A 25,018-nucleotide genomic window follows, 5' to 3' on the forward strand; every position below is an offset into this window, starting at 1 on the left:
GAATTCCTACAGGAGGAAGGGGGCTGGGGAAGAGAGATCGCACTGCAGGTAGGGGGATGGGAAAGAGAGATCCCTCAGGAGGAAGGGGGCTGGGGAAAGAGAGATACCACAGGAGGTAGGTGATCCGGAAGAGAATTCCCACAGAAGGAAGGGGGATGGGGAAGACAGTTCCCACAAGAGGAAGGAGAATGGGAAAGAGAGATCCCACTGGAGGAAGGGGGCTGGGGAAGCGAGATCTCACAGGAGGAAGGGTGATGGGGAAAAGAGATCCCACAGGAGGAAGGGGGATGGGGAAGAGAGATCCCACAGGAGGAAGGGGGATGGGGAAGACAGATCCCACCGGAGGAAGGGGGATGGGGAAAGAAAGATCCCATATTAGGAAGGGGGCTGGGGAAGATGGATACCACAGGAGGAAGGTGATCCGGAAGAGAATTCCCACAGAAGGAAGGTAGATGGGGAAGACAGTTCCCACAAGAGGAAGGAGAATGGGGAAAAGAGTTCGGACAGGAGGAAGGGGGATGGGGAAAAGTGATCCCAAAGGAAGGAAGGGATGAGGGAAGGAGATGCCGCAGGGAGAAGTGGGATGGGGAAAAGAGATCCCTCAGGAGTTGAGGGGATGGGGAAGAGAGTTCCCACAGGTGGAAGGGGGATGTGGAAGAGTGTTCCCACAGGAGGAAGGGGGATGTGGAAGAGAGTTCCCACAGGAGGTAGGGGGACGGGGAAGAGATCCCACAGGAGGAAGGGAGATGGGGAAGAGAGATCCCACTGCAGGTACGGGGATGGGAAAGAGAGATCCCACAGGAAGAAGGGGGATGGGAAAGAGAGATCCCACAGGAAGAAGGGGGATGTGGAAGAGAGATCCCACAAGAGGAACAAGAATGGGAAAGTGAGATCCCACCGGAGGAAGATGGATGGGGAAGAGAAATCCCACAAGAGGATTGTGGATGGGGAAAAGAGATCCCATAGGAGGAAAGCAGACTGGGAAGACATATCCCACAGCAGGAAGGGGGATAGGGAAGAAACATCCCACAGGAAGTAGGGGATGAGGAACTGAGATCCCGCAGGAAGAAGTGGGATGGGGAAGAGAGATCCCACTGGAGTTAGGGGGATGGGGAAGAGAGATCCTAAAGGAGGAAGGAGAATGGGAAAGAGAGATCCCACAGGAGGAAGGGGGATGGGGAAGAGGTCCTATAGGAGGAAGGCAATGGGGAAGAGAGATCCCACAGGAGGAAGGGGGATGGGGAAGAGATATCCCTTCAGGAGGAAGGGGGATGGTTGAAGAGAGATCCCACAGGAGGAAGGGGGATGTGGAAGAAAGTTCCTACAGGAGGAAAAAGATGAGAAAAAAGAGATCCCACAGGCGGATGGGGGATGGGGAAGAGATATCCCACAGGAGGAAGGGAGATGGGGAAGAGAGATACCACAGGAGGAAGGGGATCCGGAAGAGAATTCCCACAGAAGGAAGGGGGATGGGGAATGAGAGATCCCACAGGAGGAAGTGGGATGCGGAAGGGAGATCCCACAGGAGGAAGGGGGATGGGGAAGAGGTCCCACAGGAGGAAGGCGATTGGGAAGGGAGATCACACAGTAGGAAGCAGAATGGGGAAGACAGATCCCACAGCAGGAAGGTTAATGGGTGAGAAACATCCCACAGGAGGAAGGGGGATGGGGAAGGGGGATCCCACAGGAGGATGGGGGATAGGGAAGCGAGATCTCACAGGAGGAAGGGTGATGGGGAAGAGAGAACCCACAGGAGGAAGGGGGATGGGGAAAAGAGATCCCACAGGAGGAAGGGGGATGGGGAAGACAGATCCCACAGGAGCAAGGGGGATGGGGAAAGAGAGATCCCATAGTAGGAAGGGGGCTGGGGAAGATGGATACCACAGGAGGAAGTTGATCCGGAAGAGAATTCCCACAGAAGGAAGGTAGATGGGGAAGACAGTTCCCACAAGAGGAAGGAGAATGGGAAAGAGAGATCCCACTGGAGGAAGGGGGCTGGGGAAGAGAGATCCCACAGGAGGAAGGGGGATGTGGAAGAGAGATCCCACAGGAGGAAGGGGGATGTGGAAGAAAGTTCCTACAGGAGGAAAAAGATGAGAAAAAAGAGATCCCACAGGCGGATGGGGGATGGGGAAGAGATATCCCACAGGAGGAAGGGAGATGGGGATGAGAGATACCACAGGAGGAAGGGGATCCGGAAGAGAATTCCCACAGAAGGAAGGGGGATGGGGAATGAGAGATCCCACAGGAGGAAGTGGGATGCGGAAGGGAGATCCCACAGGAGGAAGGGGGATGGGGAAGAGGTCCCACAGGAGGAAGGCGATTGGGAAGGGAGATCACACAGTAGGAAGGAGAATGGGGAAGACAGATCCCACAGCAGGAAGGTTAATGGGTGAGAAACATCCCACAGGAGGAAGGGGGATGGGGAAGGGGGATCCCACAGGAGGATGGGGGATAGGGAAGCGAGATCTCACAGGAGGAAGGGTGATGGGGAAGAGAGAACCCACAGGAGGAAGGGGGATGGGGAAAAGAGATCCCACAGGAGGAAGGGGGATGGGGAAGACAGATCCCACAGGAGGAAGGGGGATGGGGAAAGAGAGATCCCATAGTAGGAAGGGGGCTGGGGAAGATGGATACCACAGGAGGAAGGTGATCCGGAAGAGAATTCCCACAGAAGGAAGGTAGATGGGGAAGACAGTTCCCACAAGAGGAAGGAGAATGGGAAAGAGAGATCCCACTGGAGGAAGGGGGCTGGGGAAGCGAGATCTCACAGGAGGAAGGGGGATGGGGAAGAGAGATCCCACTGGAGGAAGGGGGCTGGGGAAGAGAGATCCCACAGGAGGAAGGGGGATGTGGAAGAGAGATCCCACAGGAGGAAGGGGGATAGGGAAGAGAGATCCCACAGGAGGAAGGGGGCTGGGGAAGAGATATTCCACAGGAGGAAGGGAGATGGGGAAGAGAGATACCACAGGAGGAAGGGGATCCGGAAGAGAATTCCCACAGAAGGAAGGGGGATGGGGAAGAGAGAACCCACAGGAGGAAGGGGGATGTGGAAGAGAGATCCCACAGGAGGAAGGGGGCTGGGGAAGAGATATTCCACAGGAGGAAGGGAGATGGGGAAGAGAGATACCACAGGAGGAAGGGGATCCGGAAGAGAATTCCCACAGAAGGAAGGGGGATGTGGAAGAGAGATCCCACAGGAGGAAGGGGGCTGGGGAAGAGATATTCCACAGGAGGAAGGGAGATGGGGAAGAGAGATCCCACAGGAGGAAGGGGGATGGGGAAAGAGAGATCCCATAGTAGGAAGGGGGCTGGGGAAGATGGATACCACAGGAGGAAGGTGATCCGGAAGAGAATTCCCACAGAAGGAAGGTAGATGGGGAAGACAGTTCCCACAAGAGGAAGGAGAATGGGAAAGAGAGATCCCACTGGAGGAAGGGGGCTGGGGAAGCGAGATCTCACAGGAGGAAGGGGGATGTGGAAGAGAGATCCCACAGGAGGAAGGGGGATAGGGAAGAGAGATCCCACAGGAGGAAGGGGGCTGGGGAAGAGATATTCCACAGGAGGAAGGGAGATGGGGAAGAGAGATACCACAGGAGGAAGGGGATCCGGAAGAGAATTCCCACAGAAGGAAGGGGGATGGGGAAGAGAGATCCCACAGGAGGAAGGGGGATGTGGAAGAGAGATCCCACAGGAGGAAGGGGGCTGGGGAAGAGATATTCCACAGGAGGAAGGGAGATGGGGAAGAGAGATACCACAGGAGGAAGGGGATCCGGAAGAGAATTCCCACAGAAGGAAGGGGGATGGGGAAGAGAGATCCCACAGGAGGAAGGGGGCTGGGGAAGATAGATCCCACAGGAAGGAGGGGATGTGGAACTGAGATCCCGCAGGAGTAAAGAGGATGGGGAAGAGATACCACATGGTGAAAGAGATTGGGAAGACAGATCTCGCAGTCAGAAACAGAATCAGGAAGAGAGATCCCACAGGAGAAGGGGAAGGTGATGTGAGATCCCACAGGAGCAAGGCGATTGGGAAGAGAGATCACACAGTAGGAAGGAGAATGGGGAAGACAGATCCCACAGCAGGAAGGTTAATGGGTGAGAAACATCCCACAGGAGGGAGAGAGTGAAGAAATGAGATCCCGCAGGAAGAAGTGGGATGGGGTGAAGAGATCCCTCAGGAGTTGGGGGTAATGGGAGGAGAGATCCCACAGGAGGAAGGGGGATGGGGAAGGGAGATCCCACAGGAAAAAGGGGGATGGGGAAGAGAGATCACACAGTAGGAAGGAGAATGGGGAATCGACTTCCCAGAGGAGGAGGGGGATGGGGAAGAGTGATCCCAGAGGAGAAGAGAGATCCCACAGGTGGAATGGGATGGGAAAAGAGATCCCAGAGGACGAAGGGGATGGGAAAAAGAGATCCCACAGGAGGAAGAGAGATGGGAAAAAGAGATCCCACAGGAGGACGGGGGATGGGGAAAAGATGTCCCACAGGATAAAGAGGGATTGTGAATAGAGATCCCACATGAGGAAGGGGTTTGGGGAAGAGAGATCCCACAGGAGAAGGGGAAGGTGATGAGAGATCCCACAGGAGCAAGATGGGAAGAGAGATCACATACGAGGAAGGGGGATGGGAAAGAGAGATCCCACAGGAGGAAGGCTGATGGGGAAAAAGAGATCGCACAGGAGTAAGGGGGCTTGGGACGAGAGTTCCTACAGGAGGAAGGGGGCTGGGGAAGAGAGATCGCACTGCAGGTAGGGGGATGGGAAAGAGAAATCCCACAGGAGGAAGGGGGCTGGGGAAAGAGAGATACCACAGGAGGTAGGTGATCCGGAAGAGAATTCCCACAGAAGGAAGGGGGATGGGGAAGACAGTTCCCACAAGAGGAAGGAGAATGGGAAAGAGAGATCCCACTGGAGGAAGGGGGCTGGGGAAGCGAGATCTCACAGGAGGAAGGGTGATGGGGAAAAGAGATCCCACAGGAGGAAGGGGGATGGGGAAGAGAGATCCCACAGGAGGAAGGGGGATGGGGAAGACAGATCCCACAGGAGGAAGGGGGATGGGGAAAGAAAGATCCCATATTAGGAAGGGGGCTGGGGAAGATGGATACCACAGGAGGAATGTGATCCGGAAGAGAATTCCCACAGAAGGAAGGTAGATGGGGAAGACAGATCCCACAAGAGGAAGGAGAATGGGGAAAAGAGTTCCCACAGGAGGAAGGGGGATGGGGAAAAGTGATCCCAAAGGAAGGAAGGGATGAGGGAAGGAGATGCCGCAGGGAGAAGTGGGATGGGGAAAAGAGATCCCTCAGGAGTTGAGGGGATGGGGAAGAGAGTTCCCACAGGTGGAAGGGGGATGTGGAAGTGTGTTCCCACAGGAGGAAGGGGGATGTGGAAGAGAGTTCCCACAGGAGGTAGGGGGACGGGGAAGAGATCCCACAGGAGGAAGGGAGATGGGGAAGAGAGTTCCCACAGGTGGAAGGGGGATGTGGAAGAGTGTTCCCACAGGAGGAAGGGGGATGTGGAAGAGAGTTCCCACAGGAGGTAGGGGGACGGGGAAGAGATCCCACAGGAGGAAGGGAGATGGGGAAGAGAGATCACACTGCAGGTACGGGGATGGGAAAGAGAGATCCCACAGGAAGAAGGGGGATGGGAAAGAGAGATCCCACAGGAAGAAGGGGGATGTGGAAGAGAGATCCCACAAGAGGAACAAGAATGGGAAAGTGAGATCCCACCGGAGGAAGATGGATGGGGAAGAGAAATCCCACAAGAGGATTGTGGATGGGGAAAAGAGATCCCATAGGAGGAAAGCAGACTGGGAAGACATATCCCACAGCAGGAAGGGGGATAGGGAAGAAACATCCCACAGGAAGTAGGGGATGAGGAACTGAGATCCCGCAGGAAGAAGTGGGATGGGGAAGAGAGATCCCACTGGAGTTAGGGGGATGGGGAAGAGAGATCCTAAAGGAGGAAGGAGAATGGGAAAGAGAGATCCCACAGGAGGAAGGGGGATGGGGAAGAGGTCCTATAGGAGGAAGGCAATGGGGAAGAGAGATCCCACAGGAGGAAGGGGGATGGGGAAGAGATATCCCTTCAGGAGGAAGGGGGATGGTTGAAGAGAGATCCCACAGGAGGAAGGGGGATGTGGAAGAAAGTTCCTACAGGAGGAAAAAGATGAGAAAAAAGAGATCCCACAGGCGGATGGGGGATGGGGAAGAGATATCCCACAGGAGGAAGGGAGATGGGGAAGAGAGATACCACAGGAGGAAGGGGATCCGGAAGAGAATTCCCACAGAAGGAAGGGGGATGGGGAATGAGAGATCCCACAGGAGGAAGTGGGATGCGGAAGGGAGATCCCACAGGAGGAAGGGGGATGGGGAAGAGGTCCCACAGGAGGAAGGCGATTGGGAAGGGAGATCACACAGTAGGAAGGAGAATGGGGAAGACAGATCCCACAGCAGGAAGGTTAATGGGTGAGAAACATCCCACAGGAGGAAGGGGGATGGGGAAGGGGGATCCCACAGGAGGATGGGGGATAGGGAAGCGAGATCTCACAGGAGGAAGGGTGATGGGGAAGAGAGAACCCACAGGAGGAAGGGGGATGGGGAAAAGAGATCCCACAGGAGGAAGGGGGATGGGGAAGACAGATCCCACAGGAGCAAGGGGGATGGGGAAAGAGAGATCCCATAGTAGGAAGGGGGCTGGGGAAGATGGATACCACAGGAGGAAGTTGATCCGGAAGAGAATTCCCACAGAAGGAAGGTAGATGGGGAAGACAGTTCCCACAAGAGGAAGGAGAATGGGAAAGAGAGATCCCACTGGAGGAAGGGGGCTGGGGAAGAGAGATCCCACAGGAGGAAGGGGGATGTGGAAGAGAGATCCCACAGGAGGAAGTGGGATAGGGAAGAGAGATCCCACAGGAGGAAGGGGGCTGGGGAAGAGATATTCCACAGGAGGAAGGGAGATGGGGAAGAGAGATACCACAGGAGGAAGGGGATCCGGAAGAGAATTCCCACAGGAGGAAGAGGGATGGGGAATAGACTTCCCACAGGAGGAAGGGGGCTGGAGAAGAGAGATCCAACAGGTGGGAGGGGGATGGGGAAAAGAGATCCCAAAGGAGGAAGGGGGATGGTTGAAGAGAGATCCCACAGGAGGAAGGGGGATGTGGAAGAAAGTTCCTACAGGAGGAAAAAGATGAGAAAAAAGAGATCCCACAGGCGGATGGGGGATGGGGAAGAGATATCCCACAGGAGGAAGGGAGATGGGGAAGAGAGATACCACAGGAGGAAGGGGATCCGGAAGAGAATTCCCACAGAAGGAAGGGGGATGGGGAATGAGAGATCCCACAGGAGGAAGTGGGATGCGGAAGGGAGATCCCACAGGAGGAAGGGGGATGGGGAAGAGGTCCCACAGGAGGAAGGCGATTGGGAAGGGAGATCACACAGTAGGAAGGAGAATGGGGAAGACAGATCCCACAGCAGGAAGGTTAATGGGTGAGAAACATCCCACAGGAGGAAGGGGGATGGGGAAGGGGGATCCCACAGGAGGATGGGGGATAGGGAAGCGAGATCTCACAGGAGGAAGGGTGATGGGGAAGAGAGAACCCACAGGAGGAAGGGGGATGGGGAAAAGAGATCCCACAGGAGGAAGGGGGATGGGGAAGACAGATCCCACAGGAGGAAGGGGGATGGGGAAAGAGAGATCCCATAGTAGGAAGGGGGCTGGGGAAGATGGATACCACAGGAGGAAGGTGATCCGGAAGAGAATTCCCACAGAAGGAAGGTAGATGGGGAAGACAGTTCCCACAAGAGGAAGGAGAATGGGAAAGAGAGATCCCACTGGAGGAAGGGGGCTGGGGAAGCGAGATCTCACAGGAGGAAGGGGGATGGGGAAGAGAGATCCCACTGGAGGAAGGGGGCTGGGGAAGAGAGATCCCACAGGAGGAAGGGGGATGTGGAAGAGAGATCCCACAGGAGGAAGGGGAATAGGGAAGAGAGATCCCACAGGAGGAAGGGGGCTGGGGAAGAGATATTCCACAGGAGGAAGGGAGATGGGGAAGAGAGATACCACAGGAGGAAGGGGATCCGGAAGAGAATTCCCACAGAAGGAAGGGGGATGGGGAAGAGAGATCCCACAGGAGGAAGGGGGATGTGGAAGAGAGATCCCACAGGAGGAAGGGGGCTGGGGAAGAGATATTCCACAGGAGGAAGGGAGATGGGGAAGAGAGATACCACAGGAGGAAGGGGATCCGGAAGAGAATTCCCACAGAAGGAAGGGGGATGGGGAAGAGAGATACCACAGGAGGAAGGGGGCTGGGGAAGATAGATCCCACAGGAAGGAGGGGATGTGGAACTGAGATCCCGCAGGAGTAAGGAGGATGGGGAAGAGATACCACATGGTGAAAGAGATTGGGAAGACAGATCTCGCAGTCAGAAACAGAATCAGGAAGAGAGATCCCACAGGAGGAAGGGGATGGGGAAGAGGTCCCACAGGAGGAAGGGGATGGGGAAGGGAGATCCCACAGGAGCAAGGCGATTGGGAAGAGAGATCACACAGTAGGAAGGAGAATGGGGAAGACAGATCCCACAGCAGGAAGGTTAATGGGTGAGAAACATCCCACAGGAGGGAGAGAGTGAAGAAATGAGATCCCGCAGGAAGAAGTGGGATGGGGAGAAGAGATCCCTCAGGAGTTGGGGGTAATGGGAGGAGAGATCCCACAGGAGGAAGGGGGATGGGGAAGGGAGATCCCACAGGAAAAAGGGGGATGGGGAAGAGAGATCACACAGTAGGAAGGAGAATGGGGAATCGACTTCCCAGAGGAGGAGGGGGATGGGGAAGAGTGATCCCAGAGGAGGAAGTGGATATAGAGAAGAGAGATCCCACAGGCGGAATGGGATGGGAAGAGAGATCCCAGAGGACGAAGGGGATGGGAAAAAGAGATCCCACAGGAGGAAGAGAGATGGGAAAAAGAGATCCCACAGGAGGACGGGGGATGGGGAAAAGATGTCCCACAGGATAAAGAGGGATTGTGAATAGAGATCCCACATGAGGAAGGGGTTTGGGGAAGAGAGATCCCACAGGAGAAGGGGAAGGTGATGAGAGATCCCACAGGAGCAAGATGGGAAGAGAGATCACATACGAGGAAGGGGGATGGGAAAGAGAGATCCCACAGGAGGAAGGCTGATGGGGAAAAAGAGATCGCACAGGAGGAAGGGGGCTTGGGACGAGAGTTCCTACAGGAGGAAGGGGGCTGGGGAAGAGAGATTCCACAGGAGGAAGGGGATGGAAAGAGAGATCCCAGAGGACGAAGGGGATGGGAAAAAGAGATCCCACAGGAGGAAGAGGGATGGGAAAAAGAGATCCCACAGGTGGAATTGGGATGGGGAAAAGAGATACCACAGTTGTAGGGGGATGGGGAAGAGAGATCCCACGGGAATAAGGAGAAAGGGGAAGAGAGATACCACAGGAGGAAGGGGATGGGAAAGAGATATCCCACCGGAGGAAGAGGGATGGGGAAGAGAGATCCCAGAGGCGGAAGTGGACATTGAAGAGAGATCCCGCAGTAGGAAGCTGAATCAGGAAGAGAGATCGAAAGGGAGGAAGGAGATCGGGAAAATAAATATACATGGGGGATGGGTAAAGAGATCCCAAAGCAGGAAGGTTAATGGGTGAGAAACATCCCACAGGAGGGAGAGGATGAGGAAATGAGATCCCGCAGGAAGAAGTGGGATGGGGAGAAGAGATCCCACAGGATTTGGGGGTAATGGTAGGATAGATCCCACAGGAGGAAGGGGGATAGGAAAGAGAGATGAAACGGGAGTAAGGGGAATGGGGAAGAGGACCCACAGGAGGAAGGGGGATGGGGAAGAGGTCCCACAGGAGGAAGGGGATGGGGAAGGGAGATCCCACAGGAGGAAGGCGATTGGGAAGAGAGATCACACAGTAGGAAGGAGAATGGGGAAGAGAGATACCACAGGAGGGAGGGGGATGGGGAATAGGTCCCATAGGAGGAAGGAGATGGGGAAGAGCGATCACAGAGTAGGAAGGAGAATGGGGAAGAGAGATCCCACAGGAGGAAGGGGGATGGGGAAAGGAGATCCCAGAGGAGGAGGGGGATGGGGAAGAGAGATCCCAGAGGAGGAAGGGGTTGGGGAAGAGTGATCCCACAGGAGGAAGGAGGATGGGGAAGAGAGATCCCACAGTCGGAAACGGAACCAGCAAGATAGATCCCACAGGAGAAGGGGAAGGAGATGAGAGATCCCACAGGAGCAAGATGGGAAGAGTGATCCCTCAGGAGGAAGGGGGATGGGAAAGAGAGATCTCACAGGATGAAGGGGATGGGAAAAAGAGATCACGCAGGGGGAATTGGGATGTGGAAAAGAGATACTACAGTTGTAGGGGGTGGGGAAGAGAGATCCCAAAGCAGAAACGTGGCTGGGCAACAGAGATACCACAGGAGGAAGGGGGATAGGAAAGAGAGATCCAACGGGAGTAAGGGGAATGGGAATGAGAGATCCCACAGGAGGAAGTGGGATGCGGAAGGGAGATCCCACAGGAGGAAGGGGGATGGGGAAGAGGTCCCACAGGAGGAAGGCGATTGGGAAGGGAGATCACACAGTAGGAAGGAGAATGGGGAAGACAGATCCCACAGCAGGAAGGTTAATGGGTGAGAAACATCCCACAGGAGGAAGGGGGATGGGGAAGGGGGATCCCACAGGACGATGGGGGATAGGGAAGCGAGATCTCACAGGAGGAAGGGTGATGGGGAAGAGAGAACCCACAGGAGGAAGGGGGATGGGGAAAAGAGATCCCACAGGAGGAAGGGGGATGGGGAAGACAGATCCCACAGGAGGAAGGGGGATGGGGAAAGAGAGATCCCATAGTAGGAAGGGGGCTGGGGAAGATGGATACCACAGGAGCAAGTTGATCCGGAAGAGAATTCCCACAGAAGGAAGGTAGATGGGGAAGACAGTTCCCACAAGAGGAAGGAGAATGGGAAAGAGAGATCCCACTGGAGGAAGGGGGATGTGGAAGAGAGATCCCACAGGAGGAAGTGGGATAGGGAAGAGAGATCCCACAGGAGGAAGGGGGCTGGGGAAGAGATATTCCACAGGAGGAAGGGAGATGGGGAAGAGAGATACCACAGGAGGAAGGGGATCCGGAAGAGAATTCCCACAGAAGGAAGGGGGATGGGGAAGAGAGATCCCACAGGAGGAAGGGGGATGTGGAAGAGAGATCCCACAGGAGGAAGGGGGCTGGGGAAGAGATATTCCACAGGAGGAAGGGAGATGGGGAAGAGAGATACCACAGGAGGAAGGGGATCCGGAAGAGAATTCCCACAGAAGGAAGGGGGATGGGGAAGAGAGATCCCACAGGAGGAAGGGGGCTGGGGAAGATAGATCCCACAGGAAGGAGGGGATGTGGAACTGAGATCCCGCAGGAGTAAGGAGGATGGGGAAGAGATACCACATGGTGAAAGAGATTGGGAAGAGAGATCTCGCAGTCAGAAACAGAATCAGGAAGAGAGATCCCACAGGAGAAGGGGGCTGGGGAAGAGAGATCCCACAGGAGAAGGGGAAGGTGATGAGAGATCCCACAGGAGCAAGGCGATTGGGAAGAGAGATCACACAGTAGGAAGGAGAATGGGGAAGACAGATCCCACAGCAGGAAGGTTAATGGGTGAGAAACATCCCACAGGAGGGAGAGAGTGAAGAAATGAGATCCCGCAGGAAGAAGTGGGATGGGGAGAAGAGATCCCTCAGGAGTTGGGGGTAATGGGAGGAGAGATCCCACAGGAGGAAGGGGGATGGGGAAGGGAGATCCCACAGGAAAAAGGGGGATGGGGAAGAGAGATCCCACAGGAGGAAGGGGGCTGGGGAAGATAGATCCCACAGGAAGGAGGGGATGTGGAACTGAGATCCCGCAGGAGTAAGGAGGATGGGGAAGAGATACCACATGGTGAAAGAGATTGGGAAGACAGATCTCGCAGTCAGAAACAGAATCAGGAAGAGAGATCCCACAGGAGAAGGGGAAGGTGATGTGAGATCCCACAGGAGCAAGGCGATTGGGAAGAGAGATCACACAGTAGGAAGGAGAATGGGGAAGACAGATCCCACAGCAGGAAGGTTAATGGGTGAGAAACATCCCATAGGAGGGAGAGAGTGAAGAAATGAGATCCCGCAGGAAGAAGTGGGATGGGGTGAAGAGATCCCTCAGGAGTTGGGGGTAATGGGAGGAGAGATCCCACAGGAGGAATGGGGATGGGGAAGGGAGATCCCACAGGAAAAAGGGGGATGGGGAAGAGAGATCACACAGTAGGAAGGAGAATGGGGAATCGACTTCCCAGAGGAGGAGGGGGATGGGGAAGAGTGATCCCAGAGGAGGAAGTGGATATAGAGAAGAGAGATCCCACAGGCGGAATGGGATGGGAAGAGAGATCCCAGAGGACGAAGGGGATGGGAAAAAGAGATCCCACAGGAGGAAGAGAGATGGGAAAAAGAGATCCCACAGGAGGACGGGGGATGGGGAAAAGATGTCCCACAGGATAAAGAGGGATTGTGAATAGAGATCCCACATGAGGAAGGGGTTTGGGGAAGAGAGATCCCACAGGAGAAGGGGAAGGTGATGAGAGATCCCACAGGAGCAAGATGGGAAGAGAGATCACATACGAGGAAGGGGGATGGGAAAGAGAGATCCCACAGGAGGAAGGCTGATGGGGAAAAAGAGATCGCACAGGAGGAAGGGGGCTTGGGACGAGAGTTCCTACAGGAGGAAGGGGGCTGGGGAAGAGAGATTCCACAGGAGGAAGGGGATGGAAAGAGAGATCCCAGAGGACGAAGGGGATGGGAAAAAGAGATCCCACAGGAGGAAGAGGGATGGGAAAAAGAGATCCCACAGGTGGAATTGGGATGGGGAAAAGAGATACCACAGTTGTAGGGGGATGGGGAAGAGAGATCCCACGGGAATAAGGAGAAAGGGGAAGAGAGATACCACAGGAGGAAGGGGATGGGAAAGAGATATCCCACCGGAGGAAGAGGGATGGGGAAGAGAGATCCCAGAGGCGGAAGTGGACATTGAAGAGAGATCCCGCAGTAGGAAGCTGAATCAGGAAGAGAGATCGAAAGGGAGGAAGGAGATCGGGAAAATAAATATACATGGGGGATGGGTAAAGAGATCCCAAAGCAGGAAGGTTAATGGGTGAGAAACATCCCACAGGAGGGAGAGGATGAGGAAATGAGATCCCGCAGGAAGAAGTGGGATGGGGAGAAGAGATCCCACAGGATTTGGGGGTAATGGTAGGATAGATCCCACAGGAGGAAGGGGGATAGGAAAGAGAGATGAAACGGGAGTAAGGGGAATGGGGAAGAGGACCCACAGGAGGAAGGGGGATGGGGAAGAGGTCCCACAGGAGGAAGGGGATGGGGAAGGGAGATCCCAGAGGAGGAAGGCGATTGGGAAGAGAGATCACACAGTAGGAAGGAGAATGGGGAAGAGAGATACCACAGGAGGGAGGGGGATGGGGAATAGGTCCCATAGGAGGAAGGAGATGGGGAAGAGCGATCACAGAGTAGGAAGGAGAATGGGGAAGAGAGATCCCACAGGAGGAAGGGGGATGGGGAAAGGAGATCCCAGAGGAGGAGGGGGATGGGGAAGAGAGATCCCAGAGGAGGAAGGGGTTGGGGAAGAGTGATCCCACAGGAGGAAGGAGGATGGGGAAGAGAGATCCCACAGTCGGAAACCGAACCAGCAAGATAGATCCCACAGGAGAAGGGGAAGGAGATGAGAGATCCCACAGGAGCAAGATGGGAAGAGTGATCCCTCAGGAGGAAGGGGGATGGGAAAGAGAGATCTCACAGGATGAAGGGGATGGGAAAAAGAGATCACGCAGGGGGAATTGGGATGTGGAAAAGAGATACTACAGTTGTAGGGGGTGGGGAAGAGAGATCCCAAAGCAGAAACGTGGCTGGGCAACAGAGATACCACAGGAGGAAGGGGGATAGGAAAGAGAGATCCAACGGGAGTAAGGGGAATGGGAATGAGAGATCCCACAGGAGGAAGTGGGATGCGGAAGGGAGATCCCACAGGAGGAAGGGGGATGGGGAAGAGGTCCCACAGGAGGAAGGCGATTGGGAAGGGAGATCACACAGTAGGAAGGAGAATGGGGAAGACAGATCCCACAGCAGGAAGGTTAATGGGTGAGAAACATCCCACAGGAGGAAGGGGGATGGGGAAGGGGGATCCCACAGGACGATGGGGGATAGGGAAGCGAGATCTCACAGGAGGAAGGGTGATGGGGAAGAGAGAACCCACAGGAGGAAGGGGGATGGGGAAGACAGATCCCACAGGAGGAAGGGGGATGGGGAAAGAGAGATCCCATAGTAGGAAGGGGGCTGGGGAAGATGGATACCACAGGAGCAAGTTGATCCGGAAGAGAATTCCCACAGAAGGAAGGTAGATGGGGAAGACAGTTCCCACAAGAGGAAGGAGAATGGGAAAGAGAGATCCCACTGGAGGAAGGGGGATGTGGAAGAGAGATCCCACAGGAGGAAGTGGGATAGGGAAGAGAGATCCCACAGGAGGAAGGGGGCTGGGGAAGAGATATTCCACAGGAGGAAGGGAGATGGGGAAGAGAGATACCACAGGAGGAAGGGGATCCGGAAGAGAATTCCCACAGAAGGAAGGGGGATGGGGAAGAGAGATCCCACAGGAGGAAGGGGGATGTGGAAGAGAGATCCCACAGGAGGAAGGGGGCTGGGGAAGAGATATTCCACAGGAGGAAGGGAGATGGGGAAGAGAGATACCACAGGAGGAAGGGGATCCGGAAGAGAATTCCCACAGAAGGAAGGGGGATGGGGAAGAGAGATCCCACAGGAGGAAGGGGGCTGGGGAAGATAGATCCCACAGGAAGGAGGGGATGTGGAACTGAGATCCCGCAGGAGTAAGGAGGATGGGGAAGAGATACCACATGGTGAAAGAGATTGGGAAGAGAGATCTCGCAGTCAGAAACAGAATCAGGAAGAGAGATCCCACAGGAGAAGGGGGCTGGGGAAGAGAGATCCCACAGGAGAAGGGGAAGGTGATGAGAGATCCCACAGGAGCAAGGCGATTGGGAAGAGAGATCACACAGTAGGAAGGAGAATGGGGAAGACAGATCCCACAGCAGGAAGGTTAATGGGTGAGAAACATCCCACAGGAGGGAGAGAGTGAAGAAATGAGATCCCGCAGGAAGAAGTGGGATGGGGAGAAGAGATCCCTCAGGAGTTGGGGGTAATGGGAGGAGAGATCCCACAGGAGGAAGGGGGATGGGGAAGGGAGATCCCACAGGAAAAAGGGGGATGGGGAAGAGAGATCACACAGTAGGAAGGAGAATGGGGAATCGACTTCCCAGAGGAGGAGGGGGATGGGGAAGAGTGATCCCAGAGGAGGAAGTGGATATAGAGAAGAGAGATCCCACAGGCGGAATGGGATGGGAAGAGAGATCCCAGAGGATGAAGGGGATGGGAAAAAGAGATCCCACAGGAGGAAGAGAGATGGGAAAAAGAGATCCCACAGGAGGACGGGGGATGGGGAAAAGATGTCCCACAGGATAAAGAGGGATTGTGAATAGAGATCCCACATGAGGAAGGGGTTTGGGGAAGAGAGATCCCACAGGAGAAGGGGAAGGTGATGAGAGATCCCACAGGGGCAAGATGGGAAGAGAGATCACATACGAGGAAGGGGGATGGGAAAGAGAGATCCCACAGGAGGAAGAGGGATGCGGCAGAGAGATCCCTCAGGAGAAAGGGTGATAGGGAAGAAATTTCCGGCAGGAGGAAGTGGATGGGGAAGAGAGATCCCACAGTAGGAAGCAGAATCAGGAAGAGAGATCAAACAGGAGGTAGGGGGATGGGGAATAGACATACCACAGGAGGAAGGGGGCTGGGGAAGAGAGATCCCACAGGAGGAAGGGGGATGTGGAAGAAAATTCCCACAGGAGGAAATAGATGGGAAAAAAGAGATCCCACACGCGGGAGGGGGATGGGGAAAAGAGATCCCAAAGGAAGAAGGGGGATGGTTGAAGAGAGATCCCACAGGAGGAAGGGGGCTGGGGAAGAGATATCCCACAGGAGGAAGGGAGATGGGGAAGAGAGATACCAGAGGAGGAAGGGAGCTGGGGAAGAGAGATTCCACAGGAGGAATGGGTCTGGGGAAGAGAGATCCTACAGGAAGAAGGGGGCTGGGGAGAGAGATCCCACAGGAGGAAGGGGGATGGGGAAGAGAGATTCCACAGGAGGAAGGGGGATGGGGAAGAGAGATTCCACAGGAGGAAGGGGGATGGGGAAGAGAGATCCCACAGGAGGAAGAGGATGCGTAAGAGATATCCCACAGGAGGAAGAGGGATGGGGAATAGACATCCCACAGGAGGAAGGGGGCTGGGGAAGAGAGATCCCACAGGAGGAAGGGGGATGTGGAAGAAAGTTCCCACAGGAGGAAATAGATGGGAAAAAAGAGATCCCACAGGCGGGAGGGGGATGGGGAAAAGAGATCCCAAAGGAGGAAGGGCGATGGTTGAAGAGAGATCCCACAGGAGGAAGGGGGATGCGGCAGAGAGATCCCTCAGGAGGAAGGGTGATAGGGAAGAAATTTCCGGCAGGAGGAAGTGGATGCGGAAGAGAGATCCCACAGGAGGAAGGGGTCTGGGGAAGAGAGATCCTACAGCAGGAAGGGGACTGGGGAGAGAGATCCCACAGGAGGAAGGGGGATGGGGAAGAGAGATTCCAAAGGAGGAAGGGGTCTGGGGAGAGAGATCCCACAGGAGGAAGTGGGATGGGGAAGAGAGATTCCACAGGAGGAAGGGGGATGTGGAAGAAAGTTCCCACAGGAGGAAGGCTGATGGGGAAAAAGAGATCCCACAGGGGGAAGGGGGCTGGGGAAGAGAGATCCTACAGGAGGAAGGGGGATGTGGAAGAGAGATCCCACAGGAGGAAGGGGGATGTGGAAGAGAGTTCCCTCAGGAGGAAGGGAGATGGGGAAGAGATATCCCACAGGAGGAAGAGGGATGGGGAATAGACATCCCACAGGATGAAGGGGGCTGGGGAAGAGAGATCCCACAGGAGGAAGGGGGATGTGGAAGAAAGTTCCCACAGGAGGAAATAGATGGGAAAAAAGAGATCCCACAGGCGGGAGGGGGATGGGGAAAAGAGATCCCAAAGGAGGAAGGGCGATGGTTGAAGAGAGATCCCACAGGAGGAAGGGGGATGCGGCAGAGAGATCCCTCAGGAGGAAGGGTGATAGGGAAGAAATTTCCGGCAGGAGGAAGTGGATGCGGAAGAGAGATCCCACAGGAGGAAGGGGTCTGGGGAAGAGAGATCCTACAGCAGGAAGGGGGCTGGGGAGAGAGATCCCACAGGAGGAAGGGGGATGGGGAAGAGAGATGCCACAGGAGGAAGGGGGCTGGGGAGAGAGATCCCACAGGAGGAAGGGGGATGGGGAAGAGGGATGCCACAGGAGGAAGGGGATCCGGAAGAGAATTCCCACAGAAGGAAGGGGGATGGGGAAGAGAGATCCCACAGGAGGAAGGGGGCTGGGGAAGATAGATCCCACAGGAAGGAGGGGATGTGGAACTGAGATACCACAGGAGGAAGGGGGATAGGAAAGAGAGATCCAACGGGAGTAAGGGGAATGGGAATGAGAGATCCCACAGGAGGAAGTGGGATGCGGAAGGGAGATCCCACAGGAGGAAGGGGGATGGGGAAGAGGTCCCACAGGAGGAAGGCGATTGGGAAGGGAGATCACACAGTAGGAAGGAGAATGGGGAAGACAGATCCCACAGCAGGAAGGTTAATGGGTGAGAAACATCCCACAGGAGGAAGGGGGATGGGGAAGGGGGATCCCACAGGACGATGGGGGATAGGGAAGCGAGATCTCACAGGAGGAAGGGTGATGGGGAAGAGAGAACCCACAGGAGGAAGGGGGATGGGGAAAAGAGATCCCACAGGAGGAAGGGGGATGGGGAAGACAGGAGGAAGGGGGATGGGGAAAGAGAGATCCCATAGTAGGAAGGGGGCTGGGGAAGATGGATACCACAGGGGGAAGTTGATCCGGAAGAGAATTCCCACAGAAGGAAGGTAGATGGGGAAGACAGTTCCCACAAGAGGAAGGAGAATGGGAAAGAGAGATCCCACTGGAGGAAGGGGGCTGGGGAAGAGAGATCCCACAGGAGGAAGGGGGATGTGGAAGAGAGATCCCACAGGAGGAAGTGGGATAGGGAAGAGAGATCCCACAGGAGGAAGGGGGCTGGGGAAGAGATATTCCACAGGAGGAAGGGAGATGGGGAAGAGAGATACCACAGGAGGAAGGGGATCCGGAAGAGAATTCCCACAGAAGGAAGGGGGATGGGGAAGAGAGATCCCACAGGAGGAAGGGGGATGTGGAAGGGAGATCCCACAGGAGGAAGGGGGCTGGGGAAGAGATATTCCACAGGAGGAAGGGAGATGGGGAAGAGAGATACCACAGGAGGAAGGGGATCCGGAAGAGAATTCCCACAGAAGGAAGGGGGATGGGGAAGAGAGATCCCACAGGTGGAAGGGGGCTGGGGAAGATAGATCCCACAGGAAGGAGGGGATGTGGAACTGAGATCCCGCAGGAGTAAGGAGGATGGGGAAGAGATACCACATGGTGAAAGAGATTGGGAAGAGAGATCTCGCAGTCAGAAACAGAATCAGGAAGAGAGATCCCACAGGAGAAGGGGGCTGGGGAAGAGAGATCCCACAGGAGAAGGGGAAGGTGATGAGAGATCCCACAGGAGCAAGGCGATTGGGAAGAGAGATCACACAGTAGGAAGGAGAATGGGGAAGACAGATCCCACAGCAGGAAGGTTAATGGGTGAGAAACATCCCACAGGAGGGAGAGAGTGAAGAAATGAGATCCCGCAGGAAGAAGTGGGATGGGGAGAAGAGATCCCTCAGGAGTTGGGGGTAATGGGAGGAGAGATCCCACAGGAGGAAGGGGGATGGGGAAGAGAGATTCCACAGGAAAAAGGGGGATGGGGAAGAGAGATCCCACAGGACGAAGGGGGCTGGGGAAGAGAGATTCCACAGGAGGAAGGGGGATGGGGAAGAGAGATTCCACAGGAGGAAGGGAGATGGGGAAGAGAGATCCCACTGCATGTAGGGGCTGGGGAAAGAGAGATCCCACAGGAGGAAGGGGGCTGGGGAAAGAGAGATCGCACAGGAGGAAGGGGGATGGGGAGGAGAGATCGCACAGGAGGAAGGGGGATGTGGAAGAGGTCCCACAGGAGGAAGGGGATGGGGAAGGGAGATCAAACAGGAGTAAGGGGAATGGGGAAGAGGTCCCACAGGAGGAAGGGGATGGGGAAGAGGTCCCACAGGAGGAAGGGGATGGGGAAGGGAGATCCCAGAGGAGGAAGGCGATTGGGAAGAGAGATCACACAGTAGGAAGGAGAATGGGGAAGAGAGATACCACAGGAGGGAGGGGGATGGGGAATAGGTCCAATAGGAGTAAGGCGATGGGGAAGAGCGATCACAGAGTAGGAAGGAGAATGGGGAAGAGAGATCCCACAGGAGGAAGGGGGATGGGGAAAGGAGATCCCACAGGAGGAAGGGGGATGGGAAATAGAGATCTCACAGGATGAAGGGGATGGGGAAGAGAGATCCCACAGTAGAAGGGGAAGGTGATGAGAGATCCCACAGGAGCAAGATGGGAAGAGAGATCACATAGGAGCAAGGGGGATGGGAAAGAGAGAAACCACAGGAGGAAGAGGGATGGGGAAGAGATATCCCACAGGAGGAAGGGAGATGGGGAAGAGAGATACCACAGGTGGGAGGGGGATGGGGAAAAGAGATCCCAAAGGAAGAAGGGGGATGGTTGAAGAGAGATCCCACAGGAGGAAGGGGGATGTGGAAGAGAGATCCCACAGGAGGAAGGGGGCTGGGGAAGAGATATCCCACAGGAGGAAGGGAGATGGGGAAGAGAGATACCACAGGAGGAAGGGGATCCGGAAGAGAATTCCCACAGAAGGAAGGGAGATGGGGAAGAGAGATCCCACTCAAGGTAGGGGGATGGGAAAGAGAGATCCCACAGGAGGAAGGGGTCTGGGGAAAGAGAGATCCCACAGGAGGAAGGGGTCTGGGGAAAGAGAGATCCCACAGGAGGAAGGGGGATGGGGAAGATAGATCCCACAGGGGGAAGGTGATCCGGAAGTGAATTCCCACAGAAGGAAGGGAGATGGGGAAGACAGTTCCCACAAGCAGAAGGAGAATGGGGAAAAAGAGATCCCACAGGAGGAAGGGGGATGGGGAAGAGAGATCCTACAGGAGGAAGGGGGCTGGGGAGAGAGATCCCACTGGAGTAAGGGGGCTGGGGAAGAGAGATCCTACAGCAGGAAGGGGGCTGGGGAAGAGATATTCCACAGGAGGAAGGGAGATGGGGAAGAGAGATACCACAGGAGGAAGGGGATCCAGAAGAGAATTCCCACAGAAGGAAGGGGGATGGGAAGAGAGATCCCACAGGAGGAAGGGGGCTGGGGAAGATAGATCCCACAGGAAGGAGGGGATGTGGAACTGAGATCCCGCAGGAGTAAGGAGGATGGGGAAGAGATACCACATGGTGAAAGAGATTGGGAAGAGAGATCTCGCAGTCAGAAACGGAATCAGGAAGAGAGATCCCACAGGAGAAGGGGGCTGGGGAAGAGAGATCCCACAGGAGAAGGGGAAGGTGATGAGAGATCCCACAGGAGCAAGATGGGAAGAGAGATCACATACGAGGAAGGGGGATGGGAAAGAGAGATCCCACAGGAGGAAGAGGGATGCGGCAGAGAGATCCCTCAGGAGAAAGGGTGATAGGGAAGAAATTTCCGGCAGGAGGAAGTGGATGGGGAAGAGAGATCTCACAGTAGGAAGCAGAATCAGGAAGAGAGATCAAACAGGAGGTAGGGGGATGGGGAATAGACATACCACAGGAGGAAGGGGGCTGGGGAAGAGAGATCCCACAGGAGGAAGGGGGATGTGGAAGAAAGTTCCCACAGGAGGAAATAGATGGGAAAAAAGAGATCCCACAGGCGGGAGGGGGATGGGGAAAAGAGATCCCAAAGGAAAAAGGGGGATGGTTGAAGAGAGATCCCACAGGAGGAAGGGGGCTGGGGAAGAGATATCCCATAGGAGGAAGGGGGCTGGGGAAGAGAGATTCCACAGGAGGAAGGGAGCTGGGGAAGAGAGATCCCACAGGAGGATGGGGTCTGGGGAAGAGAGATCCCACAGGAGGAAGGGGGCTGGGGAGAGAGATCCCACAGGAGGAAGGGGGATGGGGAAGAGAGATTCCACAGGAGGAAGGGGGATGGCGAAGAGAGATTCCACAGGAGGAAGGGGGCTGGGGAGAGAGATCCCACAGGAGGATGGGGGATGGGGAAGAGAGATCCCACAGGAGGAAGGGGGATGGGGAAGAGAGATTCCACAGGAGGAAGGGGGATGGGGAAGAAAGTTCCCACAAGCGGAAAGCTGATGGGGAAAAAGAGATCCCACAGGAGGAAGGGGGCTGGGGAAGAGAGATCCTACAGGAGGAAGGGGGATGTGGAAGAGTGATCCCACAGGAGGAATGGGGATGTGGAAGAGAGTTCCCTCAGGAGGAAGGGAGATGGGGAAGAGAGATCCCACAGGAGGAAGGGGGATGTGGAAGAGAGTTCCCTCAGGAGGAAGGGAGATGGGGAAGAGAGATCCTACTGCAGGTAGGGGGATGGGAAAGAGAGATCCCACAGGAGGAAGGGGGATGGGGAAGAGAGATCCCACAGGAGGAAGAGGATGCGTAAGAGATATCCCACAGGAGGAATAGGGATGGGGAATAGACATCCCACAGGAGGAATAGGGATGGGGAATAGACATCCTACAGGAGGAAGGGGGCTGGGGAAGAGAGATCCCACAGGAGGAAGGGGGATGTGGAAGAAAGTTCCCACAGGAGGAAATAGATGGGAAAAAAGAGATCCCACAGGAGGAATAGGGATGGGGAATAGACATCCCACAGGAGGAAGGGGGCTGAGGAAGAGAGATCCCACAGGAGGAAGAGGGATGCGGCAGAGAGATCCCTCAGGAGAAAGGGTGATAGGGAAGAAATTTCCGGCAGGAGGAAGTGGATGGGGAAGAGAGATCCCACAGTAGGAAGCAGAATCAGGAAGAGAGATCAAACAGGAGGTAGGGGGATGGGGAATAGACATACCACAGGAGGAAGGGGGCTGGGGAAGAGAGATCCCACAGGAGGAAGGGGGATGTGGAAGAAAGTTCCCACAGGAGGAAATAGATGGGAAAAAAGAGATCCCACAGGCGGGAGGGGGATGGGGAAAAGAGATCCCAAAGGAAAAAGGGGGATGGTTGAAGAGAGATCCCACAGGAGGAAGGGGGCTGGGGAAGAGATATCCCATAGGAGGAAGGGGGCTGGGGAAGAGAGATTCCACAGGAGGAAGGGAGCTGGGGAAGAGAGATCCCACAGGAGGAAGTGGATGGGGAAGAGAGATCCCACAGGAGGAAGGGGGCTGGGGAGAGAGATCCCACAGGAGGAAGGGGGATGGGGAAGAGAGATTCCACAGGAGGAAGGGGGATGGCGAAGAGAGATTCCACAGGAGGAAGCGGGCTGGGGAGAGAGATCCCACAGGAGGATGGGGGATGGGGAAGAGAGATCCCACAGGAGGAAGGGGGATGGGGAAGAGAGATTCCACAGGAGGAAGGGGGATGGGGAAGAAAGTTCCCACAAGCGGAAAGCTGATGGGGAAAAAGAGATCCCACAGGAGGAAGGGGGCTGGGGAAGAGAGATCCTACAGGAGGAAGGGGGATGTGGAAGAGTGATCCCACAGGAGGAATGGGGATGTGGAAGAGAGTTCCCTCAGGAGGAAGGGAGATGGGGAAGAGAGATCCCACAGGAGGAAGGGGGATGTGGAAGAGAGTTCCCTCAGGAGGAAGGGAGATGGGGAAGAGAGATCCTACTGCAGGTAGGGGGATGGGAAAGAGAGATCCCACAGGAGGAAGGGGGATGGGGAAGAGAGATCCCACAGGAGGAAGAGGATGCGTAAGAGATATCCCACAGGAGGAATAGGGATGGGGAATAGACATCCCACAGGAGGAATAGGGATGGGGAATAGACATCCTACAGGAGGAAGGGGGCTGGGGAAGAGAGATCCCACAGGAGGAAGGGGGATGTGGAAGAAAGTTCCCACAGGAGGAAATAGATGGGAAAAAAGAGATCCCACAGGAGGAATAGGGATGGGGAATAGACATCCCACAGGAGGAAGGGGGCTGAGGAAGAGAGATCCCACAGGAGGAAGGGGGATGTGGAAGAAAGTTCCCACAGGAGGAAATAGATGGGAAAAAAGAGATCCCACAGGAGGAAGGGGGATGGGGAAGAGAGATCCCACAGGAGGAAGAGGATGCGTAAGAGATATCCCACAGGAGAAATAGGGATGGGGAATAGACATCCCACAGGAGGAATAGGGATGGGGAATAGACATCCCACAGGAGGAAGGGGGCTGGGGAAGAGAGATCCCACAGGAGGAAGGGGGATGTGGAAGAAAGTTCCCACAGGAGGAAATAGATGGGAAAAAAGAGATCCCACAGGTGGGAGGCGGATGGGGAAAAGAGATCCTAAAGGAGGAAGGGGGATGGTTGAAGAGAGATCCCACAGGAGGAAGGGGGATGCGGCAGAGAGATCCCTCAGGAGGAAGTGTGATAGGGAAGAAATTTCCGGCAGGAGGAAGTGGATGGGGAAGAGAGATCCCACAGTAGGAAGCAGAATCAGGAAGAGAGATCAAACAGGAGGTAGGGGGATGGGGAAGAGAGATCACACAGGAGGAAGGGGGCTGGGGAAGAGAGATTCCACAGGAGGAAGGGGTCTGGGGAAGAGAGATCCTACAGCAGGAAGTGGGCAGGGCAGAGAATTCCCACAGAAGGAAGGGGGATGGGGAAGAGAGATCCCACAGGAGGAAGGGGGATGTGGAAGGGAGATCCCACAGGAGGAAGGGGGCTGGGGAAGAGATATTCCACAGGAGGAAGGGAGATGGGGAAGAGAGATACCACAGGAGGAAGGGGATCCGGAAGAGAATTCCCACAGAAGGAAGGGGGATGGGGAAGAGAGATCCCACAGGTGGAAGGGGGCTGGGGAAGATAGATCCCACAGGAAGGAGGGGATGTGGAACTGAGATCCCGCAGGAGTAAGGAGGATGGGGAAGAGATACCACATGGTGAAAGAGATTGGGAAGAGAGATCTCGCAGTCAGAAACAGAATCAGGAAGAGAGATCCCACAGGAGAAGGGGGCTGGGGAAGAGAGATCCCACAGGAGAAGGGGAAGGTGATGAGAGATCCCACAGGAGCAAGGCGATTGGGAAGAGAGATCACACAGTAGGAAGGAGAATGGGGAAGACAGATCCCACAGCAGGAAGGTTAATGGGTGAGAAACATCCCACAGGAGGGAGAGAGTGAAGAAATGAGATCCCGCAGGAAGAAGTGGGATGGGGAGAAGAGATCCCTCAGGAGTTGGGGGTAATGGGAGGAGAGATCCCACAGGAGGAAGGGGGATGGGGAAGAGAGATTCCACAGGAAAAAGGGGGATGGGGAAGAGAGATCCCACAGGACGAAGGGGGCTGGGGAAGAGAGATTCCACAGGAGGAAGGGGGATGGGGAAGAGAGATTCCACAGGAGGAAGGGAGATGGGGAAGAGAGATCCCACTGCATGTAGGGGCTGGGGAAAGAGAGATCCCACAGGAGGAAGGGGGCTGGGGAAAGAGAGATCGCACAGGAGGAAGGGGGATGGGGAGGAGAGATCGCACAGGAGGAAGGGGGATGTGGAAGAGGTCCCACAGGAGGAAGGGGATGGGGAAGGGAGATCAAACAGGAGTAAGGGGAATGGGGAAGAGGTCCCACAGGAGGAAGGGGATGGGGAAGAGGTCCCACAGGAGGAAGGGGATGGGGAAGGGAGATCCCACAGGAGGAAGGCGATTGGGAAGAGAGATCACACAGTAGGAAGGAGAATGGGGAAGAGAGATA

Source organism: Hemitrygon akajei, unplaced genomic scaffold (assembly GCF_048418815.1).
Source record: "Hemitrygon akajei unplaced genomic scaffold, sHemAka1.3 Scf000036, whole genome shotgun sequence".
NCBI classification, from domain to species: Eukaryota; Metazoa; Chordata; class Chondrichthyes; order Myliobatiformes; family Dasyatidae; genus Hemitrygon; species Hemitrygon akajei.